Below are 21,901 nucleotides of genomic sequence, written 5' to 3' on the forward strand. Positions count from 1 at the left end.
GTCAGAGAATCATAGAATGGTTTGGGTTGGAAGGAACCTTAAAGATCATCTAGTTTCAAGCCATCTGCTGCAGGCAGGGACACCTTCCACTAGACCAGGTTGCTCAAAGCACCATCCAGCCTGTCCTTGAATATGGGTATGATGTCTATGATATATGACATCATTTATAAACCATTTCTTCTCCATAGAGCATCTTCATAATGGGTGGTTGAACAACCTTGAAAATAAAACATGTATACATATTGCAAAAATATTAAACACTGCTATTGTTAATAATACAGGTCACTTTGCCTTTCAGTATATGTAAACTTCTCTCCACATTTGGAACAGTGATTGGACATGAAGATTTTTTTACATCAGTTATATACCAGTTCCCCTTCTCTTAAGAATCATCCAGAATCTGGACAAGCGTAAGTCTCCTCTATGCAGTTACGCTTTTTATGTAGTCAGTAAGAACTACGAGTTGCCATGGGCATCTTAGCAGGTTCCTTGTTTTAGCTGTGTCTCCTGGCATACAGGAGGCCTGGACTGGGCTTTGAGCTGAGAAGGAAACTTCTCCATTGAGAGACCATCCTTCACCCTTTGCTAGTACTGAACAACTAAAAGGAGAACTTGCCTGATTTGAAAGGAAGAGCCATCCATGCAGGAGAGGAGAAAAATGAAGATGCATCTCAAAGGCAGGTGAGAGAGGGAGTGACTGTTTCCTCTGGAAACTAGAGTAAGAAGGAAGCTTGGATAAACTGACCAAGAAAAATGAGATGCAGAACAGGCAACTGAGGAACAGAACACTGTGGGCATGGTTTATAGGGAAGATTTGTCACAGGATACAGTGTGGCAGGGTGAGGACCTTGGGCCTAGAAATGAATGAGATGAAGTAGTGGAGGCGAGAAGAGAAAGGGGACTGTTCATCACAAAAATAGGGTGAAATCTGGGTAAACAAAGGCGTCGGTATAAGGATTGGAGGCAGAAAGACCTATCATCGAAGTTTTCATTCTCCCAAGTGGTAATGTATTTTCACGTCTTAGCAGAATATTACAGTATTTCTTTCATCCATATGTGCACAATGTATTTCAATATATTAAAAAGATGGAATGTTTAATTTGTTGTAGTTTGTGTGTGCTATGCACATGTTTTCAACAGTGCAGGCAAGTGTATGATATACCTGCTTTTGCTTTCTCCTTAGGGAACAATGTTTTTACCTTCTTTCAAGTAGAACCCTATAGTGACAGAAGCTACATTCCTAACCTCCTGGGAAGCAAATACCAGAGAATAACAGAAGTGTCTGTATCCTGATTGTGTTCAATCAAGGTAGAACAATTAAATTTACTTCATGTGTTCTGATGATGTCCCATTTAAATCTGGACGATATATGCAGATTATCACCACGAAGAGCCTCCGAATATCAGTTTCTGTTATGCTTGCATCTGTTCAACAGAACTTAAATGAATTTATATAAACTAGAAATAAAGCTTAAAGAAAAATAGCATAATAGGCTTCATCTGGGATTACAGCAATTTAGAGAAGGAATATGTTTTGTTATTTTAAAACACTTATGGTTGCAAAGGAGCTCTTATCCAAGAAGCTGAAAACTTAGCTTATTTGAGGTATAATGTATGTCAAGAATATTAAAGCTAAAACCCATGTTCTGAAGCTTTGTATACTTAATGTTAGCCAAAGATACCTTATCAATTGTTGCTGTGAAAAAGGAGTTAGCAACAAGATAGTCTCATTTTCAAAGGGCATTTTATTGATCAGGTTGCTACAATTTTGAAGGGAGCTTGAAAGATTAAGAAAGCAAGTGAATTAGCTTAATAAGGCTAAAAGCCACAGATGACATATAGAATTTAATAAATAATTAGATTAAGAATAATCTAGGCATTCCTGTGTTTTGATACTAAACTAAATTTTAAGTTCATTTAAAAAACAGACTTGATGTATGCTGCTATACAACAATTATAAAAACAACCAAAATGTTAAAATTTTTAAGCATGATGTAAAAATAGAATGCTCTACAGCTACTGCATAAATCCAGTCTAGTGTTCTCTGTAGTGTGTCCTGTTCAGCTAGAAGAAAAAGATGCAGTAAAAATAGTGACGTTTTTTCATGTCTCTAGGAATTTTCATATGAAGACAGCTCAGGGAATTGAATGATAGACAATGTGAGAATGGCATATAATATTATGTTTTAGTATTTAGAGGGTCTAATTTATATCTTTACATGATACAAAAAGCAAGGTAAATTAGTCAAGTTGGCAGGCAACAAACCTTCATTGTATATATTTATGACCATGACCTATAAAAACAAGGAATCACAATGTTCACAAGGCTAAAATGTTGGTGAGTTACCAAAAACTGATTGTGTTAGATTTTTCCATTTTCATTTTTATATGTGTGAAAGGGGAATTTTGCATATTTACTGTTCAAGATTTTTTAATGCTTCCAATTTAAAAAAAACAAAGAAACAACAGTCCTAAAACCTTTCTCATTACCTTTTGTAAGATCCTAACATTGCTCAACATTCAGCTCAACAGTAGAGCTGAAGAATATGCCTGAATACAAAATGGGTCTAGTAGACACAGTTACCAAATTAAGAAAAGATAGTGGGGGAAAAGGTAGAAAAATAGAGAACATACTAATTGGCATGACAACATGTAGTCCTGTAGCAATCACACAGCACTTTGTATTTTATATAGCATGACAAATGCAGTACAGTTCCTGAGAGAGCGGGAGAGAGACAACCGTAAGACACTTCCCTGTCACTTACAACTGTAAACTGGCACGTGTACAAGCTAAAAGCCAAAGAATGAAAGCAATTGGTTTGCTATAAGAGTTACAATTGATTAATTATGCTTGGGTGAGACTGCCTCTTTTGGAGGGTTTCATTGCAAAGCCAACACTAATTTTTTCTTTCTTTAGTGGGCACACTATAGCTTCCATTTCCTTCTGAGGTAACAAGTGCTCTTTAATGGGGGAGTGCATCTTTGAACTTGAATAAAAGGGTTGTTGTGCAGCGTAGGATTTAGCAGATGGGCTTAGAGAACCCAAAGCTACCGCTAGACTTGTATTTTACATTAGGAAAAGCTTTGCCATTTTAAATGTCTCTGTTTGCTACGTTCTCTACTAAGCACAGTAGTCAGGTGTCGTTCTGAGGAATCGGGCAGCTTAGCTTCCAGTGACATTGATTACACTCAACAGGGAGAGCATGAGAAAGAGTAGTGGGTGAAGTGAAAAGGCAATGCGAGGCATTTCAGGGAAGAGATTTGCACTCTAGCACTTGCATGTGGGCGATAATCTCTCAGAGAAACAGTTCTTACTCTGAAGTGGAGCAGAGCTGAATCTTCTGTGCTCACTTCAGGTTTAATCTCCATCCCTGCAAACTACCAGTGCAGCCTGTAGTTAAACATGCATTTACTTAAAATGAGAGGAGAATAACAGTAGCGAGAAGCTGCATCTTTAGCATGGAGCTGTGATTTCGCAGAGAGACTCTGGCATGTTAATCCCTGGCATAAACGGGTGCAATTCTCAATGACAATGCTAAGCCTGTTTACACATGGGCTGAGCTAAACCCCAGGATGACAGACAATGCTGTTCAAAATCATTCATTTAATCCTTTTGAATTTTTGTGATCTAACAACCAGAGATGTTTGTATTAAGAAAAGATGATATGAAAAAGCCATGACAGTCACTGACCATTACTTTCTTGACATACAAATTATGACAAACATAGTCATTATCTTATTTTAGATAAACATTCTGTCTTTTTATTCAAGAGTGAATATTATAAAGAGTGAATTGAATAAATCCTCAGTGATAGTTACCAAACTCTGAAATAAGATCTGCTTTTAAAATCAGAAACAGTCTGAGCTAGCTTATACAAAGAAAGAAGAACAAAATCCTCCTGGTAGTAAGTCTGCATTTTGTTTTACTGAAGTTTATGAGGAATCAATATAATCAGCAAGAACCTTTGGTTTAGTTTCTGTTTCTTTTACATTATTTTAATAGCAAAAGAAAGCAGATGGAAAAGGAGGCTGCACGGTACACAGTCTACAAAACATGCAAGTATTATTATATCACAAGATATTTAAGCTTGTAAGATATACAAGATACTAAATCACTCTCTTTTTCTTGCATCAGTTGGCTTGAGGCAGAGTATCAGAAACAGTAAATATTTATTGTACTTTGAAACAATGTTAGTAAAAGGCCTCAGGGTTAAATCTGAAAGAAAAAACTAATCTTTGAATCTTTGATCCAAATTTTCTGACATCATTTATGTCAGTTTAAATCCAGAAGACTCTTAAAGTCTATAGAGCTTCTTCAAGATACTGACTAGCTGCTCACAACTGGAATCCAAGTTAATTGGTGCCTGTTTTGGTTTTGGTTGGGGTAGAGTTAATTTTCTTCACAGTGGTTGGTATGGTGCTGTTTTAGATTTGTGCTAAAAACAGATTGGTAATATAGAGATGTTTTTGTTATTGCTGAGCTGTGCTTGCACAGTGTCAAGGCATTTTCTGCTTCTTGTACTGCTTTGCCAGTGAGAAGGCTGGGGTGGGGTTGCACAAGGATTTGGGAGGGGACACAGGACAGCTGACACCAACTGACCAAAGGGATGTTACAGACCATACAGTGTCATGCTCAGCATATAAATCTGGGGAAAAAAGGAGGAAGGAGAGGACATTTGGAGATATGGTGTTTGTCTTCCCAAGTCACTGTTACGTGTGGTGGAGCCCTGGCTGTCCTGGAGATGGCTGAACACCTGCTGGGCCATGGGAGGTGGTGAATGAATTAATTTTTTAGCTTTGCCTGTGTGCACAGCTTTTGCTTTACCTATTGCACTGTCTTTATTTCAACCCATGAGTTCTCTTACCCTCCCGATTCTCTCCCCCACCCCACCAGAGGGAAGTGAGCGAGCGGCTTGGTGGTTCTTAGTTGCTGGCTGGGGTTAATCCATGACAGGGCCTAATACTAGTTGTAAAGATAAAATTGCAAACACCGAAGTACAAAAATACTTTGTTCACTACTCTTACTTTGTTTAAGGGCTGAAATTTGGTTTGCTCACATACGTGTTTATGTTTTTGTGTAGGATATTCAGAATATTTTGTCCTACAACATTCTGTAGTCGGTAATAAGTTTTATGAAACTTAATAACCAATCAGATAAGCATGATTGATTAAGATAAGTGATTTATAATAAAATCCTTAAGACACGTTTGTTGTTTTTCTCTCACATACTTGAGAAAGTTCCTGTAAGAAAGTATGCCTATTCTTAAACTTAAAAGACCTTTGAAGTCCAAAATAACAAAGTTTGTGAAGATAGGAAAAAAAACCAATAAGGGAAAAAATGTTTTTTTTTAATGCATTGTCAGAAAGTGAAAATGCATATTTATGTTTTCCTATGTTTTTACATTTCATAGACATTGTGTTATTTCATTACCAAAAGACTTTGCATAATGTGATTCTAAGGAAATACCAGTAAAGTAAATGCCAGTACAAAATATAATCTAAACTTATATATGCTTTGGGCTTCTATTTTTTTCCAATTGTTCATTCTCCTTTTTCTAAATTAGTCAATCAGATTAAAAAAGAAAGCAAACATACACTCTTTGGAAGTCACAGATAGTTGAAGGTAATGCAGGCAAATATTAGCTAAGTGTTTTTTCCAGTGGATTTTCCTTTCTTATGTGAGATCAAGAATAAGGCAGTCTTATCTGGTGTGTTACCAGCAATTTTTTTTTAGTAGAGGTATGCTGTATGTATGCTTCTGATAATTCATGTAATTTTTATATTCTTGTTTCCAGCTACACTACTTTCTGATTTATCTTAATAAAGCTTTTAGGGATTCTCAAGTGGAGTGTAAGTAAGTATTACTTACATATTTTAAGTATATGTTATCTAAGTATTACTGGTTGTATTCATAAAGTGAATAAATAAGAAGTTTGACATAAACATGTATGTGTAATCATGTGTAACTACATGAACAATGACAACTTCATGCCCAGCTTGTGTGGTGAGATCAGCAATGAACGTGCAAACTTTCCCCTAGGTAGCCTAGAGCAACCTTTTCTATCTCTCGAGAGAGTTTCAGTACTTCTTCTTTTAAAAACAAAACAAAACCACAACAAAACAGTTATTGCCAAAGATAAGCCTAATGGGCTTAGATTATATATATACATACATGTACATTTGTATATGTGTATGTATAAAAACAAAATGAGAGCCTAGAGAACATCAGCAGGCTGGGAGGTAGAGAAATGGAAATTGGCTGGCATCCAATTAAAGAAAGGTCCAGGCATGAGAAAAAAGGAATTCTTTAAATAGGCATTTAACGTAAGGTAAGAGAGAAAGATTGTTTGCTTAGAAGTTTTTCCTAAAACAAATGGTAGTATGGAATAAGAAGTTAAAGAAAAGCTAATAAGGGTCTTTCTATTCTTAATCTGCAAAAGTATACAAGCCATAACTTTCATGTTTGGACTTTTTAGGCACTTTTATGCAAGGGGCCTGCTGGGGATCCACATTCTTCTGCAGTCAGTATGGATGCTGACTCATCAGGAAAGCTGGCTATTTGGTTTTTGGTTTCTAAATATAGAGGTGAACATTTAAAGCCCTAATCTGGGAACAGTGGACACTCGTGTGCAGCTTTGGTGACATGAATGATTTCATTCTTAATAGGCTTGTATCAGAACCAAAGCTGTGCTTGTATTACACATACTCCTGAAAAACTGTGGTTTCCATGACAAAAAATTAATTAAAATTTAAAAATTATTAAAAGAAATATAGAAGAACAACGAGTTTCAGTCTTTGATAATCATCAGAACCCTCTCATAAAAGCTTGTGTATCTTTGCTATATGCAGAGGAGGTGGAACAAGTAGACTTCGGGGGAGGGAACATAACAGCAACCTAAATTAAGGAAGGAAGCTTAGGTTAAGCCTTAGAAGGGGTGAATTTTGCCTCTTTGATTGGGTTTTAGCTATTGTGTTCAGGGAATAAGGAGTGTGAGTTTGTGGGGGTCTGCCTGAAAATTGTCAGTTCGATGAATTACATTATCAGAGATTTATACTAGCATCACCTTTGCAGTTGCTGTACTATACTAACATTAGTACATAGGTTGGTATGGAGTTTTTTATTTCTGATGAAGTTCTGCACACTTGGTTTTTTTATTTGTATGGAAACTTTGCTAAAGTAGGACCTTTGATATTCAAAGTGCTGTAACAGAATCAGAACAGGCATTTTCACTTTCACTTAAGACGAATTTGTATAATTCAGTATTATATAGTAGGACCTCATTCTTGTTAAAGCAAGGTTTTACACTGGTGGTTCAGTGTTTTATTTTGACAGCAATTTGTGCCTCCTGCATAGATCCTAGCTGAAGAGGTACTTGCTGAATGCTTTGCCACCTGAAAATGTGGGGCAGGGAGGGAGAAATCTTGCCTGGTCAGCAATAATGTCAGTTTGGCTAAGCACGTACACTGCCAGCAGCGGCGTCGCGCCTCTGGCAGGGCAGACCTCAGCCACTGACTCACCCCTGGCTCTCTCTGCACAAATCTCTGCTCTCTGCAGAGCATGTGCAGCACAGGTGCCATCTCCCCATCCAGCTACCAAGGTCTTCCAGGAAAGCGAGTTCTTGAACAAGCTGTGAGGTCCCATGGGTATTGTTCTGGCAGGCCAGGTATGGCCCAGGGGCACTCCAGTGCCTGGCTCTGCTTTGAGTAAAGCACATGCTTCATTATTTAGATTGCTTACAGTCAAGTAGGTAAAACTCCTTGTAACTCTGAATTAAGGCAAGAATATCTAATAAGTGGATGGCAGCAGAGGAAAGACTGTTTTGAGGAAAAATACTTTTTTTCTTTAAACCTTGTGTCAAACTTTCATCCTGAGTATGCACAGTATGTTTCAAGAGCCATTTTTTGTAGGTGAAATAGCTGGGAATGGAACTCTTTAACAGGATGTAAAAAACCTGTAGCTGTGTTAAGTGACAAAGCTCTGGCCATCGCATCCAACATGCAGTGCTTTTGTACAGTGGCAATTCATGTGCAGCTGATTCATCCGTCAAAAAAACAACCGTTACCTTACTGTAAGATGTGAGCTTCAAAATGAGGCTGTGCCCTCATTTTCTGTGAGAACTTGAAACATGCAAAGTTTGAGGTTTTAAAAATGAGTCGGCCATGTGTGAGTTTTAAAGCCACAACAAATTAGGAGCTCATTAAAATTTGAAAATAGTTGAATTTTATCAGTTTCCTTCCAGCTGGTATAAGACTAAGACAGATGATTTTACAAAAAAAGGCAGTTTCTTGACAATATTATAGCAGCATGATGAGAAGAATCTTTTTTTGATTGAACTAGGGCAGAGGACTCTTCTAACACTTGTGCTACAAGGTCTGGCCCTAGCCATAAACATCTTGTCTGTTGCTCTCATGGAGTTTCTCAGCAGCATGTAGGTAGAGTCAAGGTCTCTGGACTCCAGAAGATAAATGCCTAAGATGTGACCTACAAGTGTATTTCTGCTGCCTGTGGTAGATATAAAGAAACCACAAAAGTCCAAATTGATTTTTCCAATAGTAGAAAAATCAGGAAATGTTTATTATCCAACCTACTTCCTAACATGTTCTTTGGGGAACATTGAATCCTTCTTTCAATTATGCATGATATGCTGAAGGTATTAATTTGGGACTTAATTACTGGTTTTTATTATAATTATTTTGGGTGCTGTCTTTCCACAGACTGAAAACCATGATACATCTCTTTTTCATAATTTCACTTTTTGCTGTTACTTGTCTATTTTCTACCTACAACATTTGAAATACTAGTGATTTTTTGCGTGCTACCATTAATATATAACAGATGAGGCGTTGATACAATTGAAAAAATACAGAATACAGGTGAGATGAGACAGAGATATGGAATGAATTATTGATTGTCTAAAATATAGCCACAATTCCAGCTGAAACTCTTAACATTGTGTGACCAGATATTATGTCTCATTTGAATCTTATGTGAAAAAATTTCCATTTTGCATGGAAAATGCAAAATATTTACTGTATTTACAAAACTGCTCGTGCTTCTTTCTCCAGTTTCACTCATCCCTGTTAATTCTGACAATGCTGCCATATGACTTGTGGTGAAATTAAATTAAAAAAATAAAAAAAAGCAAGTTGGGTGTAGAAAATACACTTGTGAATTTCTCAAATGAATGTGCCTTGCCACAAAGGGCCCACAGCAGCTTATTGGCCCGTGACTATCATTATACACAAATATTGTCCCTCTTGTGAGAACACTTCTAGTATGACACTTACGGTATAATATGACATGTTTTCTTTCATGTGATTCCTAGGGTGACTCTGCCTCAAATTTGATACAACAAATATTGTTCTGACCCTCAGGAAACAAGTAAAAGTTCCACCACAGAGTTCACTTCAGACAAGCTCTCATCGTAAAGAAATTTCATAGTCAGATCTAGAACTACTTTGCATACCTATTCAGGGATCTGTTGACACTTTGATGAGTGTAATATCAAGAGTTGTTCTGGGATATTCTTGATATTTTTGATTTTATACTTCCAGATAGAAAAATGTAGAATCTTTTCCCAAAATGAAAAGGAAAGAAAAAATGCTGCAATTTGAGTATATCTGTACATTGCTGTGTTGTCAGACCTGTTTTTTAAATTAGTTTTTAAGTTTTTCTAAGAAGTGCTTTAAAAAAATACTGATACTGGTGTTCAGCAGTCACAAAACAGAAGCAGTCCCATACAGAAAAGGCCCATAACAGAAGCAGCAGAATGACTTAATATGAAAAATTTTTTAAAAGGAAACTAAGGTATTCTGCATTCTCATTTATTAGACAGGGAGAGAGAACTGAAGAGTAACCTTTAAGGAACTCAAATTGCACCTGAATAATTTGCATTTAGAAAGGATGTTCCTTTCGTGTTCAATTGGTTTATTGAATCCGTGCTAGATTCCTGTAAATGCTACACAGGTTTTGCATCTCCAGTATTTTGCCTAAATGAAAGACTAACCTTTGGAATCTGGCTTGGCTATATTACATTTATGTTTAGTCTAATAGAGGTGAAGAAAGCCATTGAACTGAGTGGCACAAATTCTCTTGGTCCTTTAGAAGCAGCTTTAACAACAATCTCACTTGGATGTTCAGTGACAGGAATTAACATTATTCCTATACATAGGAACATCCTTCTACTTGAAACAGCCTTCACAAATTCATGTTTCAGTAATCTACAAGGGCAGAGTGTGGTGCTGAAGGAGGAAAAGCTGAATATACTTTTCATTCCTGTGAGGAATTAAAAAGAAGGCAAGTGCTTTGAGTGGTGAGCAAGTCTGCCTTCATTTTGATTCTACTGGTCTGCCATAAAGAAACTTGAAACAATGCTTATTTTACTGAAGAAAAATATTTTGAAAATTATTATCTTAAGGAGCTGTGGGGTTGGTGTGAATGTGGACCGAGGTAATTTTGTTCCTTTAGTATGCAGTATATGTTGACAGTAAATTTTTTCTGCAGACAGTGGTTATAAGAAGCTTTGCCTTGGGGGTTACACAAAAAACTGTATTAGAAGTATAAGAGAAATCTTGCCTTGTATGTGGAACTTCTTAGTAATACACTTATTTCAGTCTCCTTCTGTTTCAGCATTTGTGTGTAGATCTCTCAGGTATCTTGTACAGTCTTTATGGACAAGGTAGTATATTTAACAAGGTGCCTGAGACTTGTAATATTTTGGAATTTGTTTGTGATTTTTATGCAAAAGCAAAATCATCTTGAAATCAGACAGGAATCTAATTAGAGAATTGCACTCAGGAAGTGCTTTGTGGAAAAATACCCAAATTGGTAATGGGGATTAGGTATTTCATAGTCTATCTAAGATACCCAGCATTAGACACATCAGATTGTAAATAGCATTTTTGAGTTTATTCCTAGCAATAAGTACTTCTTTGTATTAACGCAGGGTGATAGTTTGGTTCTGACCCTAAAAAGCAAGAAAAAGCTAGTATCTTTGTGGCATTGCACTCACACTCTGTTTAGGGGAACTTAGCAGTAACAGTGCAATTGCTCTTTCACCTGGAGTCTGGGATGTCCTGAGTTATTCTGAATGTGTGCTAGCCTCAGTTATTGGTGCCCTGGTCCCCAGATGGATTTTTTTCTTTCACTTCTCTGCACCATTCCTTGTCAAAAAGGTTACTCTTACCCTTTACCACATGAAGGTAGAAGGGCTAGAGTTTGGAATGAGAGTACTGAAAAGTGAAAGCTTCTATAAAAGAGGAATCATAACTTTTTTCAAAAAAATCCCTATGTAATCTTTGCTTTCATATTGTTGAATCCCACGGCAAGAAAGTATCCAGTAAACAGTTTGCCATTGCTAAACATCAGGACCAAATAACAAGATCCATGGATAAGATAACCACCATAATAAAGGTTGACTAAAGCTGTATATAAACAAAGGCTTCTCAGACAACCTGGATATTTTGTATGTGTCCCATCAGCAAAAAAAGGCATGGCATGGCTGCAATCCTTGAGTTCAGTGCAGCTGCTAAGCTGTAATTGGTTATGAAGCTGTATGAGAAATTATCCCATCCTGGTGAATAATCATCTCATCTCACTCATTGTTAACTCATTGCTTGCTCATGGTTGGGTTAGAGTGAGAGTGATATGGTAGCATGCACAGCAGTAAGTTTGGCACCTAAGACTTGCAGCTAAGACAGAAGAGTGCTGTGTATTCTCAGAGATGGAGGATACAGCCCATCTGTCTTCTGTTCTTTGCTCTACCTGTTCAAAGAATAATAAATTGGTATCAGAATTCTGCTCTATTTTCTCTAGGCACTCCAGGAATGAGATTTGGCGTACTTAAGAGATCTACTAAAGCTCAGAAATAAAACATAGGTCATCTAGAACAATGGATCCTTCCTCAGTAAGAGCAAAGCTTGACCATGACAGTTTTCTTTGGAAACAATTTACCTCTGTCTCAGAAACTACCAATAAGGAACATAAGTATCCATATTTGTGTGCATGTGTGTGTAAAGCAAAATAAAAGTTCCAAAACAAAGCAAGTTGACTTGCTTCTTCCCATGTCCACATAGAATCAGAATCATAGAACTACATAGATAGCAATTGTGTTGCTTTATGCATGCCTGAGGTGTGATCAGGAAACTATAGAAATACACAAAAAATAGAATGGGAAAAAGAAACTAATGTGCAGAAATGTCTTGCTGCTATTTTGTTTGCCTCTAAATGCTGTTGTAAAATAAATAAGTATGTGCAATTGACCATCTATTATCCTTTATCCATAAGGATCTAAAACCTCAATTTGGAACAAGTTTTACAGCGTACTTCATAACTTCTTTGGATTTTTTAAAACTTTTTAATAACTTGGCATATGAATTTATGAGTGTACTGTGGTACTGTCATCAAAAAGAAGATCAAAATAGTGACTAGAATAAGTGAAAAGGAGATAGAACTGGCACAAAATCTGTATGGAACAAAGAAGTTACCTTTATTATTCAAAGTACAACTCCTGTTGGGAACTTGCGTAGATATCATATAAATCATGATGGAATAGGTCCTCTAATGAAGGACCATTATGATGGCAAGCAGGTAGTCTCCATTGGAAATGAAAAGCTAGGCACAATTATACTGGTTGTTAGCGTGCAAGCAGCTAAAAGAGCCCTGTATGTTATTAGGCACTTGCCCTTACTACCTGAAGTGGAATTGTCTGATAGGAAAATTGGGTGGGACTTTCCATGGAAAAAAAATGCAAATTGTGTACAAAGTTGTCTGTATGAGTCTTATGACTGATTTTAGTGGCTTAAGGTAAAGTTTTCTTGGCAATGAAAGAAGTATTTTGGCTCTTCCTGAGGTCTGTAAGCTTTATTAAGCACATGCATGACAAGTAATCTGATAACAAACTGTTTTCTTTGCCTCCCTAGGACCCTTAAACGTTGACTGAATCCCTTCATCTGAGACAGGCATTGCTTTCACTGTTGTTTCTATGACAGATGAATGTGAATGGTGAATCTATCTTTGGAAAGCAGATGATGAGATGCATTGTCTTTTAGTGGTCAAGTCTGATAGACATCCTTATTTATGTGTCAGTATTGAGTCTTATAAAAGATTTTTTCAAAAGTGAAAATAAGTTTTCCTGAGAGAGAAAGATAAGAAATAAAGGATTAGTATATCTCTCCATACAATAACTGCTACTGTGAAATTCTAGCCCTTTTTCTAATGCTAGGTTAAAAGTTGGAACTTGTTAAAGGCCTATGATTCTAATGAGAGATTTGCTCCTGACTTCGGGATGATCACAGTTTTACTCCTATGGTGCAGCTGGGCTTTCCTAGGAAAGCTAATGTATAAAATACAGCCTCTGCCAGCACATCATCAATGCAACATGATGGGAAGAAGGTAACACTGAATGACTTCCATAGCCAATAATAGCTGCTGTGAGCATCCTGTCAATCAGTGTATTAATGTTAGTTACCAGCTTGATTAATGACATGGAAACACTTGCTCTTTCTCTGAATAGTGTCTGAGTGCCTCCTGCCAGAGCAATGGAGATCACCTTCTGCTGAGCTTATACATATATGCAGGAATAGAGCCATTATGGGTGTTTCAGTGCATTGTGTAATAGCCTCTTCCAAATTAAGGAGGCTCTGAGATATCATTCAGTTTATCCCTGCCTGTATTTGTTTGCACACTTAAAATTGGCTGACTCTCAGACCAAGTGGTGCCTTGTAGCTTTAAACTCAGCAGTGGCTGTAGTCTGTGTTAGGGAATTTTTCTGTCTCTATAAAAGACAAACCAAGACTCATACTAAAGATGGCCCTGGAATTTCTTTGCAATGATCCTCCCTGAGAAACTTCAAGTCTCTTGATTGCAAATAGGAAATGCTTGAAGAAATGTGTGTATATGACAGAGTGAGCTTGAGAAGGCAAGAAAAGGATTTCATTGAATAATTTCCAAAAAATAAAGTGAAAAAGAATTATTTATATCAAACCAGAAGGAAACAGAGCAGTAGCATGCGGGGATAGAGTCCTTTTACTGTCTGAAAGTACTGAAAGTTTTACTCAAGACTGGGCAAAGTTCTGCATTGTGGTATTAGATGTCAACATCCTGAGATACTCAGCTTGGCACAGTGACACCACTCCATTGCCTCATTTCATGCTAGTATGTTTCAGGCTGTGTGCTGAATATGTCCAGAACTTGGCTTTTTATTCTGTGTGCAATAGATTAAATTTTCCTATTTTGACAGGTAATATCTTTAGCAGTGTGCTCTGAAATGCCTTAGGAATTCAAGCTGTCCCTTAATCAATGCTGCAGACAATGCAGTTTTGTTTTTTTTTTCTCTAATGTATGAACTATGACAGTAGATTCATCCTGGCATACATCTGTCAGACCAGGCTGAAAGCATTCAGTTAGCATTACCAGCACAGGGCCAACAAATAGGAGACAATCTAAAAAAGGGGGATTGAAATATAACATAGCTGGGAAATATAAGATATCTCAAAGTAAGATCATAATGGAGGATATAAATTGCACAGAATCCAGACAGCAACAGGACATCCTCAAAATATGCTACAGTATCTGCATACTGATACTGACTTTTACAAATATGCAACAAATTGGGATTGTTTGTGAAATGAACAGCTATGGGTCAAGATGTAACATAACAGAAAAAACAACTTTGCAAATATAAATATTTATTATTAGTGGACAGTAACTGCTTCCTACTAAAATTGGCAAGAATTATAAACCCTTTTAGTACTTATTGGAGAATTAGAAGGCTGATGAGAGAGTGTAGCAAAAAAAAATCTTGTGCCTTCTAGAAAAATCAGCAAAGCTAACATTGCCAGACCATAATGAAGAATACTCCAGTGTACTGAGAGCTACTGGGCTGCAGATCCACCACTAAAAATCTCCGGTGCTTGATGCTGAACCAAGAAAAGAAAAATACAAAATGAAAAATCCTGCATTGGCTGAAGGACATGCAGAATTCTTTCCCATCTGTACTTTTGGTGATTGTTAATACTTGTGTGAAACACTGCTGGACTGCCATAGAGCAAATTACAAGCAAGAGATGAATGTGTCTGGTTTGATCTTTGAGCTTCTTTGATATGATGCAGGTAAGAGTTAATGTCATCTCTACATATTGTGGCATGTTTAACATCTGCTGTTCCTTTCTGGGTTTGTTTGCAGTTTCAGTCCTTAGCTTATGACCTTTCCTTTTTTTAATTTAGCCATTGATTACAGCCCAGAACATGTGATTCATTTGAACTGCAAAATCCCTGTTTCTTATGGTACTAATAAGCATTGTGCCGACTGAAAGCTGTAGCAGAAGAGAAAGGGAGGAGGCCTAACAGGCTTGACACTGTCTTTTGTCGGTGTTGCAGCAAGGGGAGAAGGAAATATGTATAGGAATTGTCTTATCATCATGCACACATACACATGTACATAAGCTTTTTTTATTTGTTTATCTAATCTCTTGGATGCTTTTTCAATGCCTGTCTTAACCCTTTGTTCTTGAAGTAAGCAAGGAAAAACTATATGACAGGCATTTAATTTTTTTCTTTCTCAAGAGCAGCTAGGGTCCCTTGTGCTGAGAAGAAAATGGGACTGTGTGGAAAGCTAAATTTCAATTAACACATCAAAGGGCAGTTTGTGGTGTTTTGCCTATAGCTAGGGTTTAACTGAGTTGCAGGACTCTGGGAATTTTGTGTTTTCCTATAGGCTCACTTACTGCATTCTTACCTCTCCTACTTTTCTGCTCTTCTTCTGCTTCTCTGAAGGGGACAAATGAAAGCAGTATAATCTTGTTGAATATGGTTCTTGCCGATGAATTAGATGAACAGCTGCTGCGAACAGTCTAGGAATACAATTTGGTGAAAAAAAGAGATGAGATCCAAACAAATTCCCTTATTATGCCATTCATTCTATATGCAGAATTATACCAGATTGGTGGAAAAACGGGAGGGCCTAAAATTCAATTTCACTTGAAGCTGGTGTAAAAAGAAGCAATTCTACATACATTGCAGCCACAAAAACATATATTTATAAGCACAGGCTTTTACTTTGTAGGTAGAAACTGCACAGCTGTATACATTTGATTTTCTACATGCATAAGAACTTATTTTACAGGCACAACTATTGTACTTTCTTCTCAGTATTTCCTGAACAGTTATGCTAATTCTTACATTATGTAGTTCATATCTTTTCTTTGTGCTTTAAACCAGGTTGGGAAGGGGGAGAAAACCCTACATTTTGGCATGCAGGACAATCAAAAATCCAATCCAGAAAATGGAGAAGTCATTGGTGTGTCAGTGTTCCTGCAATATCCTGAATGTGCACATTTTTGCATTGTAAAAATCCAGCATGCAATTGTGTGTTAAGATTGGAAATTAAAGCTAATCTCCTCAGTTGCCTTATGAATGTTATACACAAAATGAAGCAATAGCATTTTGCCTTTTTGTCTTGCTACTTTAGTGAATTCTTTCACAGTTGTTTTTCACCTAGCAGAGTCTGGGAAATACACAAAGAATTAAACACACCGTCTACAGAAATGGGAGAGCCAAATGGAAGAGAATTACATTGATCTTGGATCAATTAACATTTAGCGTAGTTCTAACAATTCACATATTTTGGAAAGGTTGATGGGGATCTTGGTAATCTAGGCCTGCTAAAGCCTTTGGCCACACATCCATATTTTGAACCAGATGTCTGTGGTTTACTGACTTGTTTCCTTTCATCCCACTGCAGGCCAGTAGTAGGAGCTGGATTCTTTTCTTGGTTGGTGGGTTTAAAACAAATTGAAAGCTTCTTATGCTACGTACATTTTGTAAACGACAAGCTTGGTCTGAAAATATAACCATTTTAGAGTTTTAGGCAAGTAATTTTAAAGAATTTAAAATGTTATTCTGGAACAAAATTTTTTTCATGCTTAGAAAATTGGAAGAAGCCTTCCTGGTAGATACAAAAAATGGAAAAACAAATATGTAGTTTTTAAAATTGACTCTTAGAAATAATCTAAAAGTTTAACAGTAGTCATGAAGACTTCAATATAAATGATATTTTGGTTTCTTTAAAAGGGATCACATTAGTTCTCAGGATGGAAGTGTCACGAGATCAATTGTAACTATACCTTGACACTCTGTGCCTCTATGCATGTGCATAGCTTGATATTATCTAAGTATCAGTAACAGTGATACCTAAAGCTACCGAGGGTAAACACAGGTTTCTGATGACAGCATCTTAAGTACAGGAGAAAAGCTCCTGTGTGGTTATGTTTATAATACCATCATATCCCCGAGGTGCTGACAGAGCTTCATTGACAGTTCTCCTATGAGCTGTTTTTCTGTATTTCATGTATCACTTCTCTTTCTTGATGAAAATCATTGATATTTCTTCACTTTAAATAAAGATACCACGAATTAACATCATAATAACTTTTAGTAGCCTGGTTATTTTAAAGGAATTCAAAATCTCAGTTTGACTTCTTAATGGTTGTAAAAGGTATGTTTTGGACAATAGAACTGTATTTTAACAAATAATGTAATTAATAAAGAATAACTCTTTGATACATGTATGTTTAAAAAATGTTAAAGCTAGTTTGTTTTTTTGGGGTTTTTTTCTGAATGATTTTTTATTTTATGTGGAGGTTTGCTATACTTTACTAAGGCCTTGGGTCCCCAGTTGTAACAGTTGTACTGCTTAATCTGTAGCAGCCAAGTTAAATGAAACAGGTTCTCCAGTCATGAAATCATTACGAGGGGGAAAAAAAAGGAGGTCCAGTCCATCCCTGTTGTGGCAGGAAGTGGGTAACTAGGTCATCCCTGACAGATGTTTGTATAGGCTGCTGTTAAAAACCACAAATGAAGGGGATTCCACAACCTCATAAATTTATTCCATCTAATTTAGACTTTAGGTTGAAAGGATTTTTTTTGCTGTAGTTTCATTTTTTACATCTAGTCTACTCCGATGCAAATTAAGCAATTACTTGTTTTAATTCAGGTGTGTACAAAGATCTGTTGACCATGACTTTCTGTATGCAACCTTTTATGCATTTTCCTCCCAGTCTTCTTTTTCTGAGAAAGCCAAGCCTCATTTCTTCAACCTTTCCTTGTGAGTCATATTCTCAAAATATCATTCTTGTTGATTTCATTTCAACTTCATCCAAATTGTTGAAATTGTTCTTGGAGTGCATTGCCCAAAATTGCACAGAATGCTCCAGCTGAGACCTCAGCAGCACTGAAGATTGCAAGATAATTAGGTCCTGCATCTCACATGCTGCACACTTCCTACTACATCTTGGAATGTGAAATGCCTTTCTGCAACATCATCATGCTGACTCATATTTAGTTTGAAATCCACTTGAACCTTCCTAGCCTTCTTTGCAGTCCTGTTGCCTTGTTAAAGCATCCTCAGGTTATATTAATATACTGTGTTTTATTTTTGTCAATTTCCCTCTGTCTAGTATGAGTTTATTGCAGTTGTACTGTTTCTCACATAATCTAAATATTTTGCATTCTGATCTGCTTTCCTGTGTTTGCAACCCCCTTCCAGACTTTTTGCAAATGATACAAGTTTACTCCCTTTCCTGTTTTCCAAACTGTTCAATGAAAAATTGAAGAGCATAGGACGGATGAGAAGTCCCTGAAGGATGTTGCTGCCATTCTGCCCTACTCTGTCAGGGAACCATTAAATAAATACTTTTTGGGAGAAATACTTCATAACTTGTGTATCAACAATTACTTGAATTTGTCTACACCATTTTTTGTATTGCAGGCAAAATTAGAGAGGACATAACTAAAGGCTTTTTTAAAGTACAGATACCCCATTTACTGCTTCCTTCTTGTTCAATAGGCCTGCTGCCCTTTCTAAGAAGGAAATTGGAGAGGTTTGACACAGTAATGATTCTAAGATTACATTTTAAAATCTTACTACATAATTGTTTTCTATCATATTGTTATCTTCATGCCTGTACACTAACTGCCTAATAACCTCTGACAGTAGCTCTCAGAGATGCATGGTTATTTATGAAAGTTAGGCCAATGCAATTTTTTTTTCCTAAGACAGGCATTATTTTCCTCATTTCTAGTCTTCTAGGACCTCCCTTGCACTTCATGAATTTTCAAAAAAACCCAAACCAAAACAAAAACCTCTCCACAACACCCTCCCCTGCTCCCATCCCAGAATCATCATACAGAGATTATTTTATCTTTTAAGTGCTCCAGGGTAATTTTTAGCACATTTTCCTGTGGACACACAGTTTATATGATCCCACATATGACCAGTCAGAACACACCATGCCTTTTGAACTTGTTGCTCACTCTCCAACTGAACGGGACTGAGTAGTTGTGATCTCAGAGATACCACATTTCTACAGATTTTGTGAAAATAAGCAGGTAAATAGAGAGTTTTCCATGGCAACAAGGAATTCAGTGTAAATGAAACCCTGATATCAGGCATTGGAAAACTCACAGAAGAATGTTATGAATATTTCAGCTATAAACTTCAGTCATACTTTTTCCTCTGGGCTAATGCAAACAGGAGACACAGGGCTACAGGGATGCTGGCTTTATCCACTGCTTTCTGAACTACATGTTTAAGTCAGCAGGATTGGAAACTGGCATTCCTTAATATTGCTTAACACATTCCTTCCCTTTTCTGGTCCATGTGTCGTAGACATTTCTTAAAATTAATTGCTTTGCATGTCTGACACTAAGATATTTTGTAGACACATTAGGCAAATAAGAGCACTGAATATACGTCTTCTCTGTGTCACATTATTTGCTATCTTTACTTAGATACTGGATTTGAACTTTTCTTTGTCTCCCTTAGTTTGTGTGTGTGTAACCTTTTATTGGCTTTTAGGTCCTTTCCTAGATTAACTCATTTATCCTCTTAGCCTTCACCATTTGTTCCTTGTGTGAGTTTACTATTCCTTTAAACCCATTTTTAGTCATTGGTTCTCGTTTTCACTCTTTTGCACGATTGCTTCCTGTTTTTTAGTTAACCAAATAGCTCCTGATGAAGCCTCGCTGCTCTCTTTCAGTGCTTACTTTACATCAGGGTAGTCTGCTCTTGTGCCTTTAATACACTTCTTTCAGTAACTGATGTATCTCCTATGCTCTATTTCCTTATTAATTTCTTCCGAAAGATCTACCCACCCATTCAATCCGTAAGCCAAGAAAAATCCACTTTTGGTAGCCCATACTCTTTCTGTCACTCTATGCTTTCTTTGGCATCATTAATTTTATTGTTTTGTGATCAGTTTTGTGTTTATATCTTCCACCTTTTTCTCATTAGGAAGTATTAACTGATGAGCTAACTATGCAAAATAGCCTTTTCTCTCTTATCCCCTCAACTGTCTGAAATCTCAGTACTCTGAAAGAAAGGTTGCTCCAAATCTGCTGACTATGGGGCTGTTATCTTTTTTTGGATCTATGCTTGGACAGAACAAGGGATAGGACACTGAACTGAGTGGCTGTCAGAACAGTTGGAGAAAAGCAGCTCCCCTATTCCCAGCACAGGGGGCATTGCAGAATGATGCAGCAGACCAGCTCACCTAGAGCTGGAAGGGAACAGAGGCAGAGAATTTGTAATTAGAATACTGTTATTTTAGTATATAATATTTAATCATCTTCCAGGCTTAATGTTGATGTTTTGTGGCCAAACAAAGAAGGCCTTATTCAACAATTACAAAAAACCCTGAACCCCTTAAACTGGTAAGACTCTTGCCTGAAAAAAACATCAAGACACGCCCCATTGCTATTGGAAACCACATACAGGCATGGCTCTCTGCAAACACTGTCTGCCTCTCATGGCTTAAAATCAAAGGCAACAAAATAAGCTCCAGGCAAGACAGATACTTCAGGAAAGAAGATATAAGGTGTAAAGAGTGAGACAGAACTATGAAAGATGTGTGGAAAAGCATGAGCTTAAAAAAACATGGAGAGGAAGCCTGACAGATAAGAGGGGCCTGTTTACCTGAGAGCAGCATTGTAAAAGGAATAGTCTGAGTGTAGGAAAAATTGCAGGGAAGAGCAGACAAGTAGATTGCAAGGGACATGGGAAGAAAAGTAATATAATAAAATGAAAACAGACAGGTGGGGAAAAAAAGTGAGTGTAGCATCCATCAAGATGATTTCTTTTATTTCTTCATTGGGGAACATTTAAAACCAAATTATTTTTTATTAAAATGACTTAAACAAGAAGATTGTAAAACTCTCCTTGATTCTGACTAGAATGTAGCTAACAATCAAAGTAGCTAGAGTTGAAGTCAAAAGGAACATTTCTATGGCAAAAACCCCCCACAAATTCCATTAAATTTTTGTGTTTGGTTTGACAGGAAGCTGTTTGCGGGCTTCATGGAGATTTGGAGCAAAAATCATTACAGCAGAGGTGGATCACTGGATCAGACTAATGGTGATGATATTAAAGGTATAATAAATGCTGTTTATGACAATCACATAGATTATAAAAATAGATTTGTGTTTACATAGTGTTTGTGTCTATTTCTTAAATGTAAGCTTAATGTGATAACATTGTTTTCCTTTTAGCCTCTCTGCATCTTGATATGCTGGTAGGGAAGATACTCTTGTATATTATTTATGTAAGGTTTTGTTACCTTTCAACTCAGAGTTGCCAGCAATATTAATACCAATATTAAAAATATTATAAAGCATGTAGTGCAGTATATGGCTCAAGGAGACAGCTCTAATTCAGTGAGCCTCAAAATTGATTTAATGGAGATCAAAATCACGTTTTCCTATAAAAGTGTTATTGCACTAAACCAGTTTTAGAAAACTTTAACTAAACTTTAAAATTAATGTTAGTACAATTGCAACATTTCTATTTGCTCATAAATAGAAATGCTTTGTGAGAAACAGGTGCAGAAGCTGTTCCAATCTGAGACGGCG

At 36.8% G+C, this 21,901-nt stretch overlaps 1 long non-coding RNA gene across 1 annotated transcript; it reads left to right on the top strand.

Annotated features, from left to right (window-relative positions):
* The first annotated feature begins 76 nt into the window (after window positions 1-76).
* On the top strand, window positions 77-21,479 carry LOC116446268. Its single transcript, XR_004241107.1, has 3 exons — window positions 77-681; window positions 1,184-1,308; window positions 14,813-21,479. It is a non-coding gene; the product is annotated as an uncharacterized LOC116446268 (long non-coding RNA).
* Window positions 21,480-21,901: the final 422 nt, after the last annotated feature.

This window comes from Corvus moneduloides, chromosome 7, assembly GCF_009650955.1.
Source record: "Corvus moneduloides isolate bCorMon1 chromosome 7, bCorMon1.pri, whole genome shotgun sequence".
In the NCBI taxonomy this organism is placed as follows: Eukaryota; Metazoa; Chordata; class Aves; order Passeriformes; family Corvidae; genus Corvus; species Corvus moneduloides.